Below are 25,377 nucleotides of genomic sequence, written 5' to 3'. Positions count from 1 at the left end.
CGCACTATTTTTGCGGTTATACACCACACCATGGTGGCCTCGCGCATAATTTCCAACAAGGGGCTAAGAGAAATCTTAAGCCCATGGAGCATAAAGACCGCAACGAGCCAAAGGGGAAGGACTATGTCCAAAAGTCTCCTAAAGGCAAATCTAGCAACAACAAAGCTAAAGAGAAGGGAGTCTACAAAGGTAAGAACAAACTCTCTCCTGAAGAGCTTGATCGTTATTGCAAGGATAACCGTGGCTTTAAGTGCGGGGAACAAGGCCATGCAAACCGTGCATGCCCCCAAAAGAACACCCACAATGAGCCTCCTAAATCTTCCATAGTCGAAGTTCAAGAAGAGGACGCTCATCGCAAAGGATCTCCACTATGCTATGCTTGGGGAAAAGTAAGAGAACACGATGCATTCATTCTCTTTGACCCTGGCTCTACACACAACTTCATCTCCATGGAGTTGGCAGCCAAGCTAGGCATCCAAGCATACGAAATGGGAGACGAAGTGAACGCGGAAGGAGTCTTCAAGGGACAAGAGGCCTCGATTACTCCCTTGATTGGGAAGCTTAGGATCCATGTCCAAAGTTATGTAGATAAAGAGGACTTTTTCATATCTCCTCTTAAGCATGAAGATGTCATTTTAGGTGCACCATGGTTTGATCGCATGGCCACCGACATCAAGTTCCCTGAAAGGCATATCTCCTTTACGCATAGGGAGAAGACTATGTATATAGATGAAAATGAGTCGGGGCACACCATACCCCTTGTACATAAAGAAGCTTTTGATAAGTCAATAAAGAGCTCTATTTCCGCATACATGATATATGTCAAAGACTCTCAAGATGAACCTAATGCTAAGTCAATTGAAAGTAAAGCAAATGAAAAGGAACTAGAGTTGTCTAACTTCCTTAGTGGCTTTCAAGATGTTTTTATTGACGACGTCCCTAGTGAGTTACCTCCAAAAAGAGGGGATGATGACCATGCAATTGAACTTCTTCCAGGAAGTTCTCTGCCTAATATGCCTCCTTATAGAGTCACTCTGGCTCAACAAGAGGAGATTATGTGGAAAGTGCATGAGTTGGTTGAGAAAGGCATGGTTAGGCCTAGCTCATCTCCATTTTTTTCACCGGTTCTTTTAGTGCAAAAGAAAGGCACATATCGTATGTGTGTCGACTATAGGGCACTAAATAAGATCACTATCAAGAATAGGTTTCCCGTTCCACGGGTAGAAGACCTATTTGATAAGCTACAAGGATTGACCTACTTCAGTAGGATTGACCTAAAAAGTGGCTATCATCAAATAAGGATAGTGGAACAAGACATAGTGAAGATCGCGTTTCGCACAACGTTTGGTCTCTATGAGTACAGTGTCATGCCTTTTGGCTTGACCAATGCACTAGCTACCTTCAACCGAATGATGGAGAAGCTATTCCGGCCTCACCGCAGCTACACTGGAGTGTTCTTCGATGACATTATCATCTACTCCAACTCCTTGGATGAACACAAGCGACATCTCTAGGTAATCTTTCAAGTTTTGAGAGACAATAGGCTTTTCATAAATCGAAAGAAAAGTGAATTTTTCTTGCAAGAAATTCAATATTTAGGTCACGTTATCCCTCAAGATGGCATCCAAATGGATCCATTAAAGTTAGAGGTAATAAAAGGATGGCCTATCCCAAGGAATTTACATGAACTAAGAAGCTTTATAGGTATGTGTGCATACTATAGACGCTTTATAGAAAAATTATCCCTAATAGCAGGACCATTGCATGACCTAACTAAAAAGAACATTAAGTTTACATGGTCTCCTAAAGAAAATAATGCTTTCGAAAAGCTCAAGAAAAGCTAATCTCTCAACCTATGCTTACACTACCAGATCTCTCAAAGCCATTTGAGGTCCAATGTGACGCTTGCGGTGATTGCCTTAGGGCTATTTTTCTCCAAGAAGGGCATGCCATCGCATACGAGAGTCGAAGGCTCGACCCTGTTGAGCAAGCTCTAGGCATATATGAGAAGGAACTCCTCACAGTTCTTCATGCCTTAGACTCGTGGAAGCACTATTTATTGGGGACTCCGTTCATTCTACGAACAGATCACCAAAGCCTTAAGTACTTCATGACACAGACTAAGCTCTCCGACAAACAAATGAGTTGGGCAAATTTCCTCTCACAGTTTCACTTTCATATTGCTCACATTGATGGCAAGCATAATCTTGTAGCCGATGCACTCTCAAGACGACCGAGAGTGAATGCGGTGTCAATAGCTACTCACAATGATCTATCTGTGATGATAGATGAGTATGCTAATGATCCCGATTTCAAGGATGTAATTTCAGCCCTTGCACTAGGGAAGAAAGATGAGCCATTCACCCTACAAGATGGCTATCTTCTCGTATGAATCCCACGCTCCTCCTTATGCAGGGCATAGAGAGATTCAAGCAATACTAAGAGGGATAGAAACCTACTTCTATTGGCCTACCATGAAGGTGAACATACAAGAGTATGTCTCCAAATGCATGGTTTTCCAAAAGACGAATTTTGATAGGGGGAAGCAACCCGATTTGCTTCAACCTTTGCCAATCCCTAATTCACCATGGGAGAGCATATCCATGGATTTCATCTTTGGATTGCCCAAGTCTATCCATGGGAATACGCGAATATGGATGATAGTAGACAGGTTTAGCAAACAAGCTCATTTTATACCTGTCAAGAAGACTATCAAAGCCCATCAAATGGCAACCCTCTTTATTTCACAAATCTTCAAGTACCATGGCTTGCCAATGTCCATAGTGTCGGATAGAGATCCTAGAATGACCAATAATTTCTAGAAGGGTCTCTTTGAGAATTTAGAAACAAGGCTTAATTTCTCTTCGGCCTATCATCCTCAAACGGATGGCCAAAGTGAAATATCTAACCTAACAATACTTGATCTACTAAAAGCCTATGTAACGGAAGTAGATCAAAGGTCACAATGGGAGAAGTACTTACCATTGGTGGAGTATGCTTACAATAACACTGTACATACTTCCATGGGAAAAGCACCTTGAGGTGATAGAGGGAAGATCCAAAAGTCCCCTGCACTTAAGGTACATGGGAAGATCTTCGTTGTAGATGAGTATAGCAAAGACCTACAAGAATCCTTTCAAAGGATTCAGGATGCTATCTCATCTCACAGCAAAGGCAAAAGTCTGCTGCTAACAAGCACAGAAGAGCTCTAGCCTTTAAGGAAAATGATTGGGTCTTGCTTAAGTTTCCCAAGGCTCGGTTAAGGCACACGAGGGGCAAGAATCCTATAGGCCACCAAAAGTACTATGCCAAAGTTGGCAAAAAGGTACTATGGTCCCTTCCAGATTCTTAGGCCTATCAACGAGCTGGCCTACCAACTCAAGTTGCCCGCTCATTGGCTCATACACAATGCTTTTCATGTGAGCCTCTTGAAGCCTTACAAAGGTGAGCCACCCCATGAAGCAATCATTGAGGACCCACCGGAGATCGAGGACCAAGAGGAGGTGCTGCAGCCCGAGTCCATTCTTTGACATGAAGACAAGGTATTAAGAGGCGGTAAGACTATCCGACGGTATCTTATTAAGTTAAAAACTATCCTTTTGAAGATGCTAGATGGATGCAGGGCATACAGTTAAAGGATAGCCTAAACCTTGTCAATGCTTACAATGCTTCCCTAGAGTAGGCAAATATACAAATGGTTAAATGAACAAAGTTTCTTTTTGTCTTATAAGATTCTCTTTTTGTTAATTTGTGCACAAATGTTACGAAGTATGCATGCTTAGGATCAAGTTTGCGAAGACGACGTCTCTGCAAACTTGTCACTCTACTATGGAAGATTGATAGGACTAATGCGCAGACATTCTTGCGGCAGCTTTGGCTCTCAAGCACCAAATGGACTAACACCAAGTAGAGCTTCTCACTCTAATATGGAAGATTGATAGGACTAATGCGCAGACATGCTTGCGGCAGCTTCGGCTCTCAAGCGCCAAATGGACTAGTCATCCATTGTGGAATGATGTCATAGGGTAAAATAGGGATCCTCTACCCGCTAAGTAAAGGACTAAGGACTATGCTTCATCATCTCTACCTCATAGTCGAGGAAGACTATGATTTCAAAAGAGAGGTAATGTCATAATAACCAATATCTAGTTCTCCTAAATGATTTTCTCATGTTAAACTGATCATTTAATATGGGGAAGTAGCAGGGGAGAGAAAGCTAGAATATTGGTAAGGCTGGCAGACTGGGCCACAATAGGGATCCAAAGGAGGGAAAATAGGGATCCAAATGGGGGCCATCTGCAGAAGAGCAAGGTACATGGAATGTGCTCAAAGGACCCTAGGGTGCAGCACATTAAGACTTCCAAAATGCTAAGGTTCCAAAATTCAAACTGTAAGTCCAAAGGGTTAAAGCTTAGGATAAAGGATGGTGAGTGTGTGTACCAAAGTCAATGCATATCCCTATTGAAGAGGGGGCGAGGGGGATGAGAGAGAAAGACTAGAAAAATACACACACACACACACACACACACACACACACACACACACACACACAAAGGATCCATTTGAACACAAAGGGCATCAGATGCCTAGGCCAGTTGCCCCCAAAGTGTATTCAAATCCTATTGGATGGCCCTTGAAGTGGACCAATGAGAATTAGGCTAGAGTACATTTAGTCTAATTAATTTTAAAACACTTAATAAAAAGAACCAATGAAAATTAAGTCTCCTGGATGATTGTTGGACAGCCCGTGAAGGGGTCCAATAGGAATCAAGCAGCCCAATGGGCTACTTAATTCCTATTGGCCAGAGTGGGGAAAGGTCCAATGGGGGATTTAATTCCTTTAAATCAATTAGTTTAATTGATAAAGCTCTCTCTGAAGTGGAAAGAGGGACACATGTCAGAAGGCTCTCAGTTCTACCCTTGTTTTCCTACTGGCTAAGCTTGGCACAGGCCAATGAGATGCCAGCAAGAGGAAATGGCAAGAGGGGTCGACCAAGAGAGAGAGAAGGCTGATTTTGCAAGGCAATTACACACTACACACTCACATAGTTTATGTGAGAAGCAAAGAAAAGTCTATCTCCTCCCAAGCTTTAATGGAGAGCTCATCACCTACTCCAAGCTTGTGAGATAGAAGCCTACACCGACACACTCTTGGATTGTGGATGCAAATCCAACCAAGATCCAAGCTCCAATGCATGCTCATCTCCTCTACCATGCTAATTACTAAGCTAAGCTATGCTAATAAGAGTGATTATGTGAGGAGAAATACTTCTTTCTCGTAGATTACTTCTTTTTCCTCTCAATCTACTCTCATACCCCGCTAGCTCTCACCGTCTTTGAAGGTGTGTGAGGTCTTGGGTCTGAGATCCCCGAGGAATTGATGTTGTGTTTAAATTAAGTGTTGCTAGGTGCTTGAAGCTTCCATCTTCATAGGCCTAGCTAGTATTTGAAGGAACACAAGATCTTGTATTGTAAAAATGTCTCTCTTGAGGAGAGAACCATATAATATGAAGCCTTTTGGAGGGGGGACCGGCTCCATGTGCATCCAGTCCTCAACTGTTGTCAATAGCTTAATTCCTCTCTCTTTTTGAGGTATTGTTCATGCCTAATTCTAACTAGGTGTAATGGTTTTGTTGCAATCTCTCTCTCTCCAACCAAGCACCATATGCTATGCTCATTAGGAATTTATTCTTAATGAAATGCTCTTTAAGTGTATGTAATTTCCGCTACACATAAAGTTACTACCCGCTTTAATGTTACATACTAAGTATGGACTTGTTGTGATTACAAGTGTTATGAAACCACCTTAACGGAAGGTCGTTTCTACATATAGCCAAGTATGCTACGTTCATGAGAATGTCTTATGGTTGGTACCTAGGTGTGACTGGGTTGTCACATTCTGTTATGGTCCAAATTTTGTTGCAAGACTTTCACGTACGTATCGTGGAAATTCTCGTCATGGAATTGCGGTTCAGATATGTTTGTGTTAAATGCATGCACACTAGGTGTTATGGGCCTTAGTGTTTAACACAAATTTATTTGGAGCGGCATGCAAATTCATGGACATTATTGTTTTTGCAATTTTTTGCGCTTCAAGTGCCGTCTCTCTTGCAGATTTATTACGAGTTTACACCCTACCATACAAGGTAATGGCTCAGAATGGGTGTCTATGGTTGGATGATCTAAACTCTATGAGCTTACCTCACTCCAATCTACTTTTAACCTAGTTGGTTGTCTCCATTCCATATCGAGAATATGGCTGGAACCTCACTTGGTGAGTCACAGTTTATCGTCAGTTGTGGAAGACTGTCTGTGAGTAGTTGGGGGAAAGCACCTCACTCTTACTGTTGCTATTCATCCCATGTTGGATGGGCAGTTTACAAGAATTCTACTTAGTACTAAAAGATATGCTCAGAGCATACATTATAAACCACGCTAAAGGATATGCTAAGTGCATACATTAGTAAGAAGCGACACAACTGGATCGGTTACCTTTATGGTTTGGAGTTTGCTTCATATGATGAGGCATGTTATGAGTAGTTTTAGTCTCTACCTATTATCCTCAAGTTCTCAACCTTGATCATCAGTTTTGATGAGGTTGGCTACTGGCAAGAAACAATAGCAAGTCAAGGACTTGGTTGTTGCTGATAAGTATGTCAGCATATTACTTTCATGGAAAGTTGAGAAGAGGTTTTATTGCACGTTCCAGTACCTTCAGAAAGTCTGAAACCTGGGTATGCAGTTAGACACCTTTTAGTTGTTGTGGTAACTCGTTTAGCATACTCAAGTGAGTTCTAAATGGAGTTCCACACTATGTTGGTTATGGGTTGGTTAACTAGGACGGTTGCACATGGACAACAATGTGGAAAATCAAGATGTTATTCTTGATTTCATTGAACCTCCTACTAAACCGGGTTCCGATCCAAGGAACCATTGGATCCATGAGGGATGCCACGGTGGAAACATTAGTGTTCTTATGAAGATACCACCACTCGTGTTTTCGAGGACGAAAACGCTTCTCCAAGGGGGGAGTAATGTCAGTCGGGCCAAGGGCCAGGACGGACATGCGGTCAAGGGGATCCCTATAATTAGTAGGCAGGGCCTATATAGGGTACGGTTGGGTGGAGAGTTGCATGGTTCAGTCCCCCATGGTCTCACATTCTTGGTTGTCTCCCATGGAGGATTATTATAGTTGATGATCACCACAAGCCAAGTGCTCCATGAAGTGGACTTGCTGCCAAAAGGATTGACACCGTCGCTTGCCAGCCCAAGCTTCAAAATTGTCAAGGCTCTAACCAAAACTCTAGCCACTGAGTCTCTATGTGTATCCATGCAGGTGAATCGGTAGGGACACGCATTATTCCATCATTTGAGCGGTGGTTGGCGTGCCATGTGAGAAGCTCCACCATATATCTGCTTTTATTAACATGTGATGAATGCGAGGGATAAGTGAAAAATGTCTCAATACCTTGCGAGGTAGGCGCGCCCCGCTCACGCCGAGTTTGTAGCATGCTTCCCCGCACACGAAACACGAGGTATCATGTGCGTACTCATTGTGGTATAGTATGCAATTGTTGATGCACACGTGGATGCGCTGATACTCCATGCCAAGTGCTATGATATACGATCTTGCTCGTTTGCGATCCGAAGGCATGTGGTGATCTTTAGGTAGCATGTTTTCCATCAAACTACAATGAATAACAATATAATTAGTACAAAAAGAGAGAGGATAATATAAAAAGCTATGTATACAAAGATAGTGTCAATAAGATAGTGTCATGTAGAAAAAGAGATTCATAGCCCTTACCCAAGGAGTGCATCTACACTTGCACTGCTCCAGCCAAATTTTGCATGTAGGTTAAGGACTTCCAATGATGCCCGGAGCACCGAGTACTGTGCACCATCGTAAAGAGGTGTTCGGGTACTCGACAACAACTTGTCCTCCGTTGCTGCTGTCCATTGAGTGCATGGTCTACAATCCTCCTCGCACATGTTGCTTTCTTGAGCCAATAACTCATCAACCATGTTGAACATATGCTCATCCTCGACAAGCTCAAATTGTCCTTGGGGCACATGTGGAAGAGGTGTAAAAAGAAGAGCTAGTGGGAAGATCACCATCCGCCATGTGTTCGCTCAGTAGCTCTTGCCGTTGTCTTTCGGCTTTGCTGCCAAAGCACCACTACTGAACACTGACCAGTGGGGGGCATCCTCAAGCGAAGACCTTACCATGCTTCCATCTACTCGAGCGCTTTTTCAAGCACGCCAAAGCCCATGCTTCTCCACATGCTCCAAAACAATGCGCTTCAAATGAAGGATTGCCCACTTGGACTTAGCACAAGGACATGGAAGTTTGTCTTTGAGCCATCGATCACGTTCGAAGCCGTGAGGAGGGCCACGATCATCCCAATCGTCCTGCACATACACACACATTGGTTAAAATTAAAATAAAATGCATAGTAGAGAAAATTAAAAACTATAAACACTACTTAATTTAAAATTTAAAAAAAAAACTCAAAACATACTACAATAGGAGGTGTTAATTAGCTAAATAGAGAGCACCATATTTTTAACTAATTTGTAAATATGAAGAATTAATTTTTATAAGTTTTTAGGTATTTTTTAAAGAGAACGTGCTATTTTCTGAATATTTTTAGCTATTTTTTTAAAAATAGAAATAGAACATAAATAGAAAGGGGGAAGAGTTATAAAGTAATTTTAAGATAAGAGAGAATAGAGGGATAAAAGTAGAGAGAGAATAGAGAGAGGAAAGATAGAGATAGAGAGAGAGAGAGAGAGAGAGGAAAAGATAGAGAAAGAGAGGTAAGAAAGGTAGAGGGGAAGAGAGAGAGAGAGAGAGAGAGAGAGAGATTAAGATAACAAGAGAAAGAGAGGGAGGGAGAGCAAAGAGAATTAGAGAAAGAGAAAGAGTAAAGAGACTCTTTCTATGTGTATATGTTCATATATATATATGCGTGTATATGCATATAGAGACCCTATATAAATAGATTTGTGAACATATTCGTATATATATGTGTGTGTATATGCATGTATATAGACACTAAGTCAGAGAGCATAGAACCTGATGGTTGAACGCTTCCTCTTGGGTATAGTCCCTTTTTAATTGTGGCGTTACGATTTATGATCCACTCATGTATAGATTACCGCAACGTACCCTTGGTTTTACCACGATTGAGATTGTGATGATATTTAAAGACGTGCCACTAAACTATTGGCACTCCTAGCTCCTACTTAGGTCTAATAGTATATATATAAATATGTATGTGTACATGTTCGTATATATGTGTGTGTGTATATGCATGTATATAGACACTAAGTCAGGGAGCATAGCACCCGATGGTTGAATACTTTCTCTTGGATATAGTCCTTTTTTAATCATGCCGTTGCGGTTTATGATCCACTCATGTATGGATTATCGCAACATACCCTTGGTTTTACCACGATTGAGATTGTGATGATATCTAAAGAGGTGCCACTAACCTATTGGCTCTACTAGCCCCTACTTAGGTTTAATAGTATATATGTCTATATATGTATGTGTATACTATTGATGGGGGCTTTTCACAAGCCAAGCTCCCATACCCCTCTTCTCTCGTCCCCACCCCATGAAAACCCCCTCTTAGGGAGGGAGTGATAAAAGGCATTGGAAAAAGTAAGAAAAAAAATAAAGTATGATTATGTAAATATATAAGAAAGGTAAAATAGGCCACCTCATGCCTGCGGGGTAGCCCATCCCCACCTTGCCTCCTTTTTCTTCACTGTTGCCCCGCCGGGTGTCCCTTTTCCTCTCCTCCACTCAAAAGGTCAACCCCCTCTCTCTTCCCCTTGTCCTTTCTCTCTCCCCTCAAGCTACCCCACCTCTCACCAATAATGCATTATAACTCACCAATAATGCACCCTAACTCACATGCAACTTACCATATCTTCCAAAATAGTATACCCCAGCCCCTCTTTCTCTCTCCTATCATATCCCATGACCCAAATACCCCCCTCTCTCTCTAAAGGGCGCCATGTCTCTTGTCTTGTAGCTAAATAACCTCCCCCACACTCACACACACTCAGTTTCACTAAAAAAGGTGCCCACAAACCCATCCCCACCCGGTGGTTACCTGATTTTTCTTGTGTTCACACACATCTGCACACAGATTCACCTCTGAACACACTCCCCTCTCTCCCCTCTTGTAATTACTTTATTCTCCATGTCACCTCTCACTTTTTTTCATCAACCCATCTCTCTCTCTTAGTCTCTCTCTCATGAGACTGCTGTTCTGGCACATATACACACAGCCAGACAAGTGGGGCCCACAGTCACGTGGCCTATGTAGATAATGATTTCTTCATTTCTAAATTCTAGAATTTCTCCCCCCTCCTCCCCTATATAAAGAGGGGTCACCATCACACTAAGGACACACACCATCACCAAAGAGTACACTATGCACTGTGTGTGCCTAGTGCACACACACACACACACACCATAACCATCACCGCAATCACCATGCTCGTCTTAAGCATGACCTCTATACCCTTGGGCTATGGAAGATGAAGGGAAACTAAATGAAGGATGATGGCCTTAACCCTCGTGCGAGTCTTCGCCATCAACTCCCACCTATCCGCCATGTGCTCTACCACGCTCTCCCTTCTCATTCCCCTACCCTATGCTCCCCATTTCATCGCCTTATTCTCTAAATAAAGCTTGAGGTTTTGTGAGTATGTTTTCTTGCAATGTTTTGCCCATGTGAGGTGTGCGGAATCGCCACCTAGTTTTGTGTTTGGAGTGAGCTTGTGTATGTGTGAAAGGTGTGCGGATTCGCCATCCTTTTGTGGTGCCTAAGTACTAAGCCGCTATACCCCCTCCCTCACTCTCTCTCTCTCTCTCTCTCTCTCTCTCTCTCTCTCTCTCTCTCTCTCACTTGATCTCATTGCCTTTCCTCTTCATCATTGCTCCCAAGCATCCATCTCTCTTGGATGAAAAATTTGTTATGGTGGTGTGTTGTTTGCGTCCTAGCCGCTGAAGCTAGGTGGTGCCCCCTGTTTGCTTTACCATGACAGGCTCTAGGCGCGCCATTCGGTCCCCGGTGTTTTAGAGGCCGTCGGGGTTCGCTTTGCTCCCGTCATTTGGTGCCCCCATGGAGGATCTTTTCATGAAACCCTTCAGTTTACAAGAATGAAACCCCTAAACTATTGTGAATGGATGAATGGCTAGCAGGATTTGCTAATTGGACGACAGAAGAAGAAGAGCTCCAAGCACAACTAGACGAACTCCACATCTCCATCGAAGCTCGAGTGCCAGGCGTAACGGTAATCGATTTACAGTGTGAGAGTCAACCAACACGCCAAACCCAGTGGATATACATAGGCCAAGTGCCAAGAAGAAGAAGGAGAAGGTCGAAACCATGTCCGCAACTTACAACCAACCCACAACAACAAAATGGAAGGAGCTCTACACAATAGAGAATCAACACTATTCTACTTTGAGAATCGGGTAACTCAAGTCACCGAGGTAATTATCACAGTCAGTTTTCAAGTCCCACCTGATGCTGCAGCACCGATAACGGAATCATTGGCTCACACTCTCACTAGAGAAACTAGGGATCTACTGAGTTTGTTTCAGGAAAGAACACCACCCTCTCCCACAGGCTTGGACAGTGACTAAGCACCTCTAAGCTTCACATGAATCAATACAACCTACCTCAAGACAGATCACACATACCAACACGTGTAAGCTCAATCAAGGTAATACTGGATTTGAAGGCTCACTACCAGCACGTCATTGACACCATGCTGGGTGGGGAGCGATTTTTTGAGGTTCTGACATCATATCAACCAGTTGTCTTACCTTTGGTACAAGGCAATGTACCATTTGAAGTTTTAATCTATGTCCTAGTATAAGAGGGTATACACGCCTCCTTGTAAAGAAGAAAAAAACTTTTGCAAGTTAAGCAGTGTGTCTTTCTAGCTCTCTCTCAGTAATCATGGAAAGTGTAGCATTTCCAACATTTAAAGGAAAGAAGGGGGAGGATTTGGTAACAGACTTCCTAGATGACTTTGAAGTAGCATGTGTAGTGAGCAACAAAGATACGGATGAATCCCGGGTTAGAATCTTTAAGCATCTCATGAAGCTAGAAGCTAGATCATGGTACAATGCACTTCCACAAGCAACCAAGGATGACTGGGAACCCTTAAAAATTGCTTTTAAGAGGCGCTTTGGGGGAGGTACCACTTCAGAAAAGTTGTGGGACAAGTTGAGAGACTTGAAGCAGGAGGGTCTTTAAGAATATGCCACCTATGAGTCCAAATTTGTGGATTTGTGGGAACGGTGGGTTGAGTCACTGGCAAGGGGGGAAGCTGCACCTGATTTCCTAAAAAAAGATCGGTTCACGCATGGCTTATGGCCGCTTCTCAAGGAGAAGGTGAAAGGTAGATTCCCGGCTACGTACGAGTTAGCCGTTGAGATTGCTCGCCGTAAGGACAAGAAGCTACGAATGAAAGCCAAAGAAACCGAGTCAACAGAAACAGCAACATCACGTCGACCAGCAACTATGACAACCACCATTCCACCACCACCAACAGCTCTTGGGGTAAGAGATGACCAACAAGATATGTTGGCCCATATTACTGACCAACTGCAGAATTTGTCTGTCCACTTAATACAACAAGGGAGGAGTCAAGAAAGAGATCAAGACCCTGGAAGAGCACGATGACAAAACAGGGAGTATCATTGCTACAAATGCGGAGAAGACGGTCACGGTATGTACTACTGTCCCAAACCACGACAAAACTATAATAGAGGAGGTAGGAGGAACCAATTGTCACCCCCTAGAGAAACAACACCCCCACCCCGAGCACCAACCCCACCAACACAAATTCTACGTCCACCCCAGACACCACTACAAGCATCCATTCCACCTCTTCCACTAGCCCCACCACCTGATCGCTCTGTAAACATCATAAGGCTAGAAGAGAAAGGAAAAGCCGTAGTAGTGGATCCACCCAGAGCAAAGGAGAGGGACAAGGGTAAGGAGAAGGTAACCTTTTTAGAACCACTTGAGGCCATGACTGTGAAAAGAGCTAGGAGGTAGAAGGCTACACAATCAGATGATGAGAGAAGCATGAGAGGAGAAACTAGCAAGAGGCCATCCAGGCCACGACGGAAATTGGGCATCACCGACTTCCAGCTAGGGGAAAGTTCTAAGCCCTATGATCTAACATTATATGTGGCAGAGCAAGGACCGAAGATTACATGGCCACAGCTGCTACATCTTGTACCTAAAGTAAGGCGACAATGGTCTAAAATGGTAAGTACAAGACGCTCCAAAACAAAGGTAGCCGGAGCAATTTCGAGATGCAACATGGATGACATCCTTCCAATTGTCGACGTAAACATAAAAGGAAAGAGGGTTGGAAACACCTACATTGATGGAGGTGCACAAATCTGTGTAATGAGCGAAGCTATGATGCTTCGATTAGGGCTCGAGGTCGACAGGCCTTCTCCATGCAAGGCAAAGATGGCAAACAACGCAAAAGTAAAGTGTGTGGGTGTGGTAAGTGCCGTGAAAATCAAAGCTTTCAACACTGAGGTAGAGGTAGATGTTTTTGTAATGCCTACGAAGGGGGAGGGCTATCCACTAATTTTGGGAAGGCCATGGTTGATGGCCATGAAGGCAAAACAGGACTGGGGTACTGGCCTTCTACGCATGACCGGTAAGAAAGGGGAGACAATCTACTACGACATGAGGATTGGCAAGCAGAAGCAAATGAATCTGGAAACATCGGTAGATGAAACCACTAGCGAATCTTCCAGTTCTGAGGAGGAGACCACATCCACCGACGAAAGTGACAGTTCCATTGATGTGATGGGTGTCATTATGAAGGATCCACAAAGGGTAAGCACAACTGGTGATCCATCACCAAAAGGGCAACCCAATGAAGAGGAGAGCAAACCACCTGGCCTAGGAGGAAGTAGGTTGAAGGGTATGTTGTCTACGGAATTAACACTTGAGGAGAAAGATAGTTTTTTGCAAATGTTGATGGGATTTCCTAACCTGTTCATTGACAACTATGAAAGAATCACAGGCATTACAGTGGTGGAACATCATATTAAGCTGAAGGAAGGGGTAAAACCAGTTGTGCAAAAGCTACGACGACTAGGGGTCATACAAGAAAAGGCACTCTTGGCCGAGGTAAGGAAACTGTTGGAGGCAGGATTCATCTATCCTATAGAAAACTCAGAATGGGTGTCACCCGTAGTGGTGACGCCTAAAAAGAATGGTAAGTGGAGGGTCTGTGTTGACTACAAACCACTAAATGCAGCTACAAAGAGAGCCCACTTTCCTCTCCCTTTCTTGGATGAAATTCTGAATGAAGTAGCGGGTTTTGAATGCTATACCGTCTGTGATGGTTATTCTGGATACTTTCAAATACGCATAGCTTTGGAAGATCAGCTAAAAACCACTTTTATCACGCCATGGGGTTGTTTTGCATACAGGGTTATGCCATTTGGTCTCACAAATGCACCTGCCACATTCCAAAGATATGTCACATATGTTTTTCAACCGTTCTTTGGAACATCCATAAGAGTGTTCATTGATGATTTTTGTATATATAGCTCCGGTATTTCACATTTAGAAAAGGTAACTAAAGGTTTGGCCAGGTTGTAGAGCCTAGGTGGGCAATTAAATGTGGATAAATGCCACATTGGGGAGAGTAAAGTCATTCTACTAGGCCATGAAATTTCACCAAAAGGTATCAACGCCGACCCAAGTAAGGTGTCCGCACTCATAGCCCTACCTTCACCAACGACCGCACGTCAACTGGTCTCTTTTCTACAGAAGGTGAGGTACTTAAGTAGATTCATACATCTACTATCACAACTTGTTCTACCACTGCAACAACTCACTCAAAGATCAACTTTCACTTGGGACGAGGAAAGCGAACATCACTACAACAAGGTAAAGGAGGTCTTAGCCACTCTGCCAACTATCTCACCACCTAAGTGGGATGAAAAATTCTATGTCACCTCAAGTGTTGGTGATGACTCATTGGGGGCTGTGATACTCCAAAAGGATACGACGACATCTTTCATGAGGCCAATCTACTTCTCTAGTCGAATGATGACAGCAGGAGAGAAAGGTTTCACCCATGTGGAACACTTAGTCCTAGCTCTTAGATTTGCAACTACAAAGTTTAGGTCATATTTGCTGCCTAAGCAATTTGTGATTCTAACCACGGATCAAATATTTCCCTATGTTGTACAACACATGGATGTGTCTGCTAGAATTACTAAATGGCTAGTTCGTCTGCAAGAGTTTGACTACACGGTACAAGTAGAAAGCACGACAAGGGCAAGTTTGGGGGGACTCATGACCTACCAAGTCTTTGAAAGGAAGGAGAAGCAATCTAAGGAAGGAGAAGTCCGATTACCTCCAGTACCACCGATGGTAGAAGGAGCATACTCTCTCTACTTTGATGGAGCCTACAAGCGAGCGTCCGACAAAGCAGCTGCAGGCATAGTGGTCTTTGATGACAAAGGGACAAAGGTATTTTTGTTGGGCCAATTGTTAGATTCACATTTTAACAATGAAGCTGAGTATGCAGCACTAACCAAGGGTCTACAATGGTGCGTCTCGCAAGGTGAACAACGCCTTAATGTATTTGGGGATGCTCTACTTCTGGTAAGGCAAGTAAATGGAGCATGGACATGCAAGAATCCTAGTTTAAGGACTCAATTAAGTGGTGTAAAAACCTTGTTGGGTAAGTTTGAAGAAGTTCAAATACACCATATCCCAAGGGCTCAAAACCAAGAAGCAGATGCCCTAGCAAGGGAAAGACTACAGGAAGTGGTGGTTGGAGCAATAAAACTAAAGCTCCCTCTATTTCAAGGCAGTGATGCCTTGCCTGACATCATGCATTTTTTGGAAACAGGGGAATGCCCATCAGATTTAATAAAGGGACAGAAGCAATGGCTGACGCGGAAGGCCACAAGGTATCGACTCATCAATGATGGTTTGTACTGTAAGGGTAAGGACCAAATACTCAGGAAGGTCCCTCTCTCTCACAAAATCACGGGAGTAATTGCTAGCTGTCACGACGGGGTTTGTGGTGGTCACTTTGCCCTAGACATAACAAGTAGGAAAATCTTGCAGGCAGGCTTCATATGGCCTAGCCTCAACCGTGATGTACACCATTGGTGCAAAACGTGTAAGTTGTGTCAAAAGGCCGGCACTAGGTCACTTATGCTTGAACCACAGACACCTATTCTCTCATATGGCCCATTTGAAAAATGGGGTATCGATGCCATTGGGCCATTACCTAGGGCCAACTCAGGAAAATTCTACATTATCATGGGGGTCGACTACATGACTAGATGGGCAGAGGCTACAGCCACCACTAGAATCACAGCGGTAGAGGTAGCTAAATTTATCTACGAGCACATATGCTATAGGTTTGGCACACCTTTAGAGATCATCTCTGATAGAGGGCCAGGTTTCAGAGCAGACTTGGTAGGAGAATTAATGCAAAAACTGGGCATTACAAGGAGGCACTCTTCACCATATTACCCTCAATGTAATGGCTTAGTTGAAAAGGTAAATGGAATGGTTTCTAAAATTATTACCAAGCAGGTAAACAATCATCCCGGAGACTGGGATAAGTATCTACTACCAGCTTTATGGGCCTACAGAACTTCATTTCGTATATCCTTGGGATTCACACCGTATCATCTAGTATTTGGTAAGGAAGCAATCTTGCCCATTGAAGTGCAACTACAAAGTCTCTGAGTAATGGCAAGCCAACTTCAACAACCCAACATGTATTTGAGAGATCACATCATCAACTTGGAAAGACTGTAGCTGGACAGAGAAGAAGCAATAAATTATTATGCAGCACAAGCAGAGCATATACGGCTTAGCTTTAACGAGCATCTCCGGAAAAAAGAATTGAAGAAAGGAATGTTGGTGCTCCGCTACGACAATCGCTTCGACAAGCGCAAGGATAAGAAACTCCTGCTCCGATAGGAAGGCCCTTTCATCATCAGGAAAAAGTATGCCAATGGAAGCTACCAGCTTATGGAGGCTGATGGAAAACTTCATAAAACCAGGGTAAATGGTTGGCGACTTAAACCTTATTTTCTTCGATTTGACCAGGCTCCACCAATTGACATTCCAAATGAGGACACACCATCAGCCCCCACCTCCGATGATAATGATCAAACAGATGAGCTAGAGACATGAATGCCTCTAGCCAAAAGGGGAGGGCTAATGATGGGGGCTCTTCACAAGCCAAGCTCCCATACCCCTCTTCTCTCGTCCCCACCCCATGAAAACCCCCTCTTAGGGAGGGAGTGATAAAAGGCATTGGAAAAAGTAAGAAAAAAAATAAAGTATGATTATGTGAATATATAAGAAAGGTAAAATAGGCCACCTCATGCCTGCGGGGTAGCCCATCCCCACCTTGCCTCCTTTTTCTTCACTGTTGCCCCGCCGGGTGTCCCTTTTCCTCTCCTCCACTCAAAAGGTCAACCCCCTCTCTCTTCCCCTTGTCCTTTCTCTCTCCCCTCAAGCTACCCCACCTCTCACCAATAATGCATTATAACTCACCAATAATGCACCCTAACTCACATGCAACTTACCCTATCTTCCAAAATAGTATACCCCACCCCCTCTTTCTCTCTCCTATCATATCCCATGACCCAAATACCCCCCTCTCTCTCTAAAGGGCGCCATGTCTCTTGTCTTGTAGCTAAATAACCTCCCCCACACTCACACACACTCAGTTTCACTAAAAAAGGTGCCCACAAACCCATCCCCACCCGGTGGTTACCTGATTTTTCTTGTGTTCACACACATCTGCACACAGATTCACCTCTGAACACACTCCCCTCTCTCCCCTCTTGTAATTACTTTATTCTCCATGTCACCTCTCACTTTTTTTCATCAACCCATCTCTCTCTCTTAGTCTCTCTCTCATGAGACTGCTGTTCTGGCACATATACACACAGCCAGACAAGTGGGGCCCACAGTCACGTGGCCTATGTAGATAATGATTTCTTCATTTCTAAATTCTAGAATTTCTCCCCCCTCCTCCCCTATATAAAGAGGGGTCACCATCACACTAAGGACACACACCATCACCAAAGAGTACACTATGCACTGTGTGTGCCTAGTGCACACACACACACCCACACCATCACCATCACCGCAATCACCATGCTCATCTTAAGCATGACCTCTACACCCTTGGGCTATGGAAGATGAAGGGAAACTAAATAAAGGATGATGGCCGTAACCCTCGTGCGAGTCTTCGCCATCAACTCCCACCTATCCGCCATGTGCTCTACCACGCTCTCCCTTCTCATTCCCCTACCCTATGCTCCCCATTTCATCGCCTTATTCTCTAAATAAAGCTTGAGGTTTTGTGAGTATGTTTTCTTGCAATGTTTTGCCCATGTGAGGTGTGCGGAATCGCCACCTAGTTTTGTGTTTGGAGTGAGCTTGTGTATGTGTGAAAGGTGTGCGGATTCGCCATCCTTTTGTGGTGCCTAAGTACTAAGCCGCTATACCCCCTCCCTCACTCTCTCTCTCTCTCTCTCTCTCTCTCTCTCTCTCTCTCTCTCTCTCTCTCACTTGATCTCATTGCCTTTCCTCTTCATCATTGCTCCCAAGCATCCATCTCTCTTGGATGAAAAATTTGTTATGGTGGTGTGTTGTTTGCGTCCTAGCCGCTGAAGCTAGGTGGTGCCCCCTGTTTGCTTTACCATGACAGGCTCGAGGCGCGCCATTCGGTCCCCGGTGTTTTAGAGGCCGTCGGGGTTCGGGGTTCACTTTGCTCCCGTCACTATGCAAGTGTATGTGTGTTACAATCAAGTATAAAAATATATATTAATCCTTATCGACCTTGTTCGTAGATGTCAGACAAGAGACCACGGGAGCAGCCCAGTCATTTTTCATTTGGTTGGTTTACGTCACAGTTGGGCAGTCATCCAGGGTGGACATCGCCTCTAGTGGATTTAAGCTTTTTGAGGGTAAATCCGATCCAAACAATGGAAAAAAATTATATGTAGTTAATTTATAGCGAGCATGAGTGTAGATTTTTTATTGTTATTTGCAGGCATGGCCCTCTTACACCTTCGGAGCTATCGGTCCATCTACACAATTTCTTCCGCCACCAGTGGTAGGTCCATACCTACAGTGGGCGTTGTAGGAGTACCTCCGTTCGACGGAGGGATTGTTTGGCCGTTACACTCCATAGTAGCTTGTGGCCTATGGCCTTTCATAGCAGGCCACACCTTGGGGGAGTCAGGGAGGGACTCCTTAGGTTCAGAGTCTCGGACCGACATCACCATCTTCTACACTCCCTTCTTACCAACCCACTCCCCTTCTATCACAGGGGTCCACTCCCCTTCCATCACAGGGCCCCACTCCCCTTGCATCACAGGGGCCCACCCCATTCCATTCGATTCTTGTTTCACCCTAGCCTTGTTGATAGTCCACAGTTGGTTGACAAGCTTCTACTAGCAGTGCACGCTGGCGTTCGTCTCACGGCAGCGAGCCTCGTGAGAGACGGAGTGGCAGGGGGTCATGTGGCTTCACTTGTTTTGGTGGTGGAGAGAGGACAACGTCTCCTATTTCGGAGCATGCAGCTCCAACCGCAAAGGACGAAAATACTAACGCACCCGTGCAAGAAATGCATGGGTGCTTTTACAGAGTGAAGTATGGCGGCGAGGTAGATTTTGGTACATCGCAAGGCAGAGCGTTTCGCCGTCATCTTCAGATTCTTATACATTCAACATATAAGAATTGTTTTACAAAGTTCAGAGATCAACATCCCGATCATGCACGTTACATCGAAGAAACGTTGCATGCTCGATTTTCAAATACCCCCAATGAACGTTTCTCAGCACAGTGGCTGGAGGGGTACATTTTTATTTTTATTTTAAAAACAAGTAATCTAGTGTACGGCACGTAGCGGCCAACCAGGTCACAAATCTAGACAGGAGTTATCGCGGTGACAACATGGCAGACGTAGAGTAGGAGTGGGCAATGCAAGAAAAGGGAGATCAGGCTGCAACAGGGGCATCCCACAGTCAACAATGCGATGCTCATGCCAGACAAACTCCCTCACACTATGGTTCGGGAGGCAAAGCAGCATGGAAACACAAATATGTAAGTTTTATTAATTTAAACGGGCCACGTGTAATGTCACCCAACAGCGGTACACGTGGCACGCCACGTGTCCGCCACGCTGCCTATGTGGCAGTCTGTGTGGACCACGTGGCGTGCCATGTGTACCGTCGCTTGGCGACGGTACACGTGGCGTGCCATGTGTACCGTCGCTTGGCGACGGTACACGTGGCAAGCCCACGTAGCCACGAGACAGCCTGCGTGGCCGCTCCGTGGCCACGTGGACTGTCGCTGAGTGGCCATTGTCCACGAGTGGCCAGTGGCCACGCGTTGCCAGGCAAGGAGAAGTGGGCAGCGAGTGGCCCGCGCCCGGCTGCACACACACTCACGTGCTGGCATGTGCGTGTGTGTACACACAGACACACACGTACATTGGCATGCACATCTGTGTGTGTGTGCATGTTGTGTGTGGCACACAACACACACATGCACACACGCACACGCGCGCACACACATACACGCGTACACACACACGTTGGTGCAGCCAAAGTGTGTCGACTCTAGAAGGTGGCATGGAAAGATGTGTACAGGCAAACAGAAGCATGGGAAAGGACTGAAGCAGCTAGGAAGATCTAGGGATGGCAGGTGGCAGCGGAAGTGTATGCATGATGCGGCTTATAGGCCAGGGAAGGCTCCATAAGGGGCTAATTGGGGTAGCAGGTGAAGGAGATGCAAAGTTCAGCCTTTGGGTCCCGAAATGAAGAGCTTGAAATGTTGAAGAAGCAGGTCCAGACAACTCTTCAAACTGAGCTACGGAGCCCAACTTATTGAAGGTTACAGCTTTGGTGGTTTACAAATTTTTGCCGGACAGGGCAGTTGGGGATAGGTGATCCAAGTGGAACTTAAGGTATAAATGTGTAGAGCTCAATTCATGGAGCCTACCTATCTTTTTCGGATTGCGGATCAGCGCCCTAGTTCGCAAGATATGGTCATTGGAAGTTTTTTCGGGGGCCGATCTGAGCCCATCTGATTGCATTGGAGAATGTGCCATCTGGCATCTTCTAAGCCTCGATGAAGTTCTAGAGCAGGGTGTACATCATATGGAGCTAGCAGGAATTGACTGCATACCAAACGGAGTCCTGAGCGGAAAGATATGGCAATTGGAAGTTTGGGTGTCTTTGTCCAAAGCAGGTTGCATATGATTTTTTCACTTTTTGAAAGCCTTGGGTCGAGGATGCCGAGGAGTCGAATGTTAGGAAATAAGACGTAGCTAAATAGATATTTGAGTAGATTACTTAATGGAGAGAGATAGATTTCACACACAAGAGATTATAGAGCAGAGAGAGAGAGAGAGAGTACACACGATATACGTGGTTCACCCAATGTGGGCTACGTACACGGGAAAGCAGCCACTCAATGGCTTTAGTACTTCAAAACAAGAAGTAGTTTACAAAGGGATTATACCCTTAATGGAGCTCCCGCCTTGCTTCACTCTCACCACCTCACACTCACCTTGTTGCATCAACTTCACACTATGAAATGTGTGTAGAAATGGCCTCCTTTTATAGGCCAAAAGGGCTGCCCTCTCTTATGAGAGACAGCCATGTGTAGCCGCCCTTGTGCGAATAAGTCTAAATCGGACCCTCCAATCCGCCCATGTGTGGCCGCCCTTGAGAAGACAAGTCCGCTTTTGAATTCGGCCACCGGCCATTGAATTCGGCCATTGACTTGGGACCATCGGCCAACCGACCGGTTGTTTTCCGACCACTTTCCGGTCGCCATCCGGCCATAATATTCCGGCGAAAAGGAATATTCCGGCGGAAAAAAAAAGTATTAGGGGCCTCCGCCCCCAAGGCCTCTAAAGTTGCCCCTGATTCTTGTTCGTGAAAATTTTGGTTTCCGGTGAGTGATTTTCCTTCACGCACGATGGCTTCTCCTCATAATGGGGGCCTTACAAATGTGCGCTTTTACCACAGAAAATTACAAGGGTAAATCAGGCTCCATACTTAACATCGAAGTGCAGGTACAGAGAGGGTGATTGTAGCCGGGAAGATGGAGTTTCGAAAGGGCTTTACAGCTTGGCAATAGGAGATGGGAGCACAAAATGGGAGCCATGCAAATACAGGCTGAAAAGAGTTGTTTGTTAAAAATAATGGGGTTTGTTTTTTTTGGAGCCCTTGAGGCTCATGGCTTATGGAGCCACCACGTGGTGGGGCCTTAAACCCACATGCACATGAGACAGGCCGGCACTCGCGGTATACATACTGAGGCATGGCCTCCCATTAGTACACAAGAGGAGTGAGGGGAGCTCCCCTCCCCCTAGCTATGGGTCAGTGGGTCGGCGCTGCGCACGGCGCGGTGTGGCGGATGCGGCGGCGATTTTGGGCGTGAGCCGGCGAGGCTGGGCGGCGGTGGCGCCTGGCGGTTCCGTTGAGTGATGACATGGCAGGAAGTAAGCGGATGTGCCCGCGCCCATAAGGGGCCGAATTTTTTGAGGATAAGGGGTTGTACCCCCCCCCCCCCCCCCAATAGCGACATAGCTATTGCCTTGAGGGGAGAGGGGTCCCACTGCAGAAAGGGATGCCGACAAGTGGAAGGCTAAGGGCACTCAAAAGACAAGCAGCCGGCCAAAGGGAGAGCACCAAAGCCCAAAAGACAAGCAGTCGGCCAAAGGGAGAGGACCAAAGCCCAATGTGCACACCATGTAAATATTTCCAAAAGTGGACTATGCCAAGTGTTGGCAATACAATCCAATTCTAAAAGAAGCTCTAAGTGAAGGCCACGGGAGGTGAAGCTCACCTTTTTTTCTTTTTTTGGGCCTCCTAGAGGTACCCCTATAAAAGGTTGTAAATGCGAAAATTTGAGGGCTTTTTTGCGTGTGTGAGTAAGTGAAAGCTTTAAGCTTGCGTGTTGCTAAGCTTGCCATTGAAGCTGCATACATTGGTTGTCCTACTCTCTATGCAATAATACCATTCACTTGCCTCGATCTCGTGTGTTGCTTCTCCCCATCCCCCTCCTCTTCTCTCGCTCTTTGTGTGTTGCCCATTGCTTTCAGAGGGTTTGCCTGCAGCTCGAGGGGTGCTACCAAGAGGGCAGATTAGGAGTGTTTTGTGATTTGGAAAGGGTGAGTTGAGCAGTGTGGGTGCTTTTGTGTTGTGGGTGTTTTTTGCAAGGTGTGAGGTAGTTGTTTTGTATTTTAAAGCGGAGTTGTTAGTGCAAATAAGCCAATTTGAAGGTGTTTTTTGAGAGGTTAGGGGTGCTGTGGAATCCATGGGCTATAGAGAGGCAAGAATTTTGTGTGATGGGTGTGTTCCCTATTCCCCCTCTCCATCTTCTGGTGCCCCCAATGAGGAGCAGTTGATTGCTCGTTGGCGTTGATCAAAGACGGTTATTGCCATCAAGGAAACATGGCAGCACATAGTTATGGACCGATTTTTGCTGGAGAAGGAGATCCCGAAGAATGGATGGCCGATTTTGAGTTGTATATGCTGTCGCTGCATATGCCAGATGAAGCTAGAAAGATGCAAACGATCCCGTTCTTGATGCAGGGAAAAGCAAAGACATGGTTCTATGCGTTGGAGGGAGAGCCAAGAATTATGTGGCCAGCGTTGAGGGCCCGTTTTCTGCAAGACTTTCGAAAAAGAGGTGTCTCCTACTATCGACTTGGATGCAAGGTTGAAGAATAAGCAGGTCGTGAATGAGGAATTTAGCGTCTTCCTCACCCGCTTCGAAGAGTGCTGGAGAGATTTTGTAGTGGCCATGCAGTTGGTCAATGGTGGTGAGTACTTTAAATTGGAAAAGTTTATGTCTTGTTTACATCCCAAGGTTCGGGAAAAGGTGGATTTCGAGGGCCCAGAGAATTACAACGGGGCAATTGCCATTGCGCGGTCTAAAAGCCGTAAAATCGAAGATCAAGCAAGGTGCACTGGGATATGAGGCAATGGTTCCCAATCTGAATTCGAGTCCGACAGAAGAAGTTCAAGCGGAGAATCAGCCCAATCGAGGGGCAACAACCGTTCCTCAACAATGGGTACGTACAGTTCAAGATTTGTCTAAGCAAATGCAAGAGTTGCGTTTAAGTGTTATGGACAGAGGTCCAGCAAGGGCTGGAAGAGGCAGAGCTAGGCAACTGCCTGGCAGGTGCTACAATTGTAGAGAGGAGGCCCATTATGCTCCAGATTGCCCTCATCCACCAAGGGAAAGGGACGGCATGTATCCTCTTTTTGGTCGAGGTCATGGTCAAGCACAGTTTAATGGCCAAAGAGTGCAACAAGAGTCGAGTGGGAGAGGTGCATACAATACAGAATCTAGCCTTAAAAGTGGGGAGCCCGATTGATGTGCTTCCGGTGGTGGATGTTTTGATTGAGAAGAAGAAACAGGTTCAAGCCTACATCGATGGTGGTGCCCAAGTCTGTGTTATTATGGCGTCGGCTATGAAGGATATTTGCATTAAAGCTGTTGTCAGATCCAATGTGCGAATGAGGATGGCTAATCATGCCAAATCTCGTTGTTTGGGAGTGGCACATGATGTGAAGGTAAAGGTTATGGGAATTGAATGCTTAATTGATTTTTTTGTCATGAAAGCAGGTGAGAATGCTTATCCAATTATATTGGGGAGGCCATGGCTGTTGGCCATTGGAGCCCAACAAGATTGGGGGACCGGGGTGTTTACCTTGCCAGATCGGGAAAATGGCGAACAAATTGTGTTGGATCTAAAAACCAGGGAAAGTCATTTTCATCCCTCAGCAGGTGGGGATAATCAAGATTTCAGTACCAGCTATGAGTACGAGACGGAGTCTACTTATGATGAAGGGTTGACCAGTGTCGAAGAGGAGGAGAGTGATGAGGATTTCTTAAAGCTGGATACAGATTTTTTCGGGGTCACAGTAGACTCTACCACTGCAAGGAGAGGTATGCAAGTTCCTGTTTGTAGTTTGCAAGCTAAAGAGGTGGAAGATATGCTAGGCTCCGATTTAACAAAGCAAGAGAAAGAAGGCTATATGGACCTATGTGCATCATACCCTGAATTATTTGCAACGGAGTATAAAGATCTGAGGGGAGCTGAAGGAGTGGAGCATCAGATTCTACTTAAAGAAGGATACAGGCCAAAAGCACAAAAGCTCAAAAGGTTGGGGGATATTCAAAAATAAGCTCTATGGTAGGAGATCAACAAGTTGCTCGAGGCAGATATTATATATCCAGTAAAGGAGTCTGAGTGGGTTTCTCCTGTTGTCATTACCCC

The sequence above is a fragment of the Adiantum capillus-veneris genome, chromosome 4, assembly GCF_014529385.1.
Source record: "Adiantum capillus-veneris isolate H3 chromosome 4, ASM1452938v2, whole genome shotgun sequence".
Lineage (NCBI taxonomy): Eukaryota > Viridiplantae > Streptophyta > Polypodiopsida > Polypodiales > Pteridaceae > Adiantum > Adiantum capillus-veneris.
Note: the sequence above shows the minus strand (reverse complement) of the source record.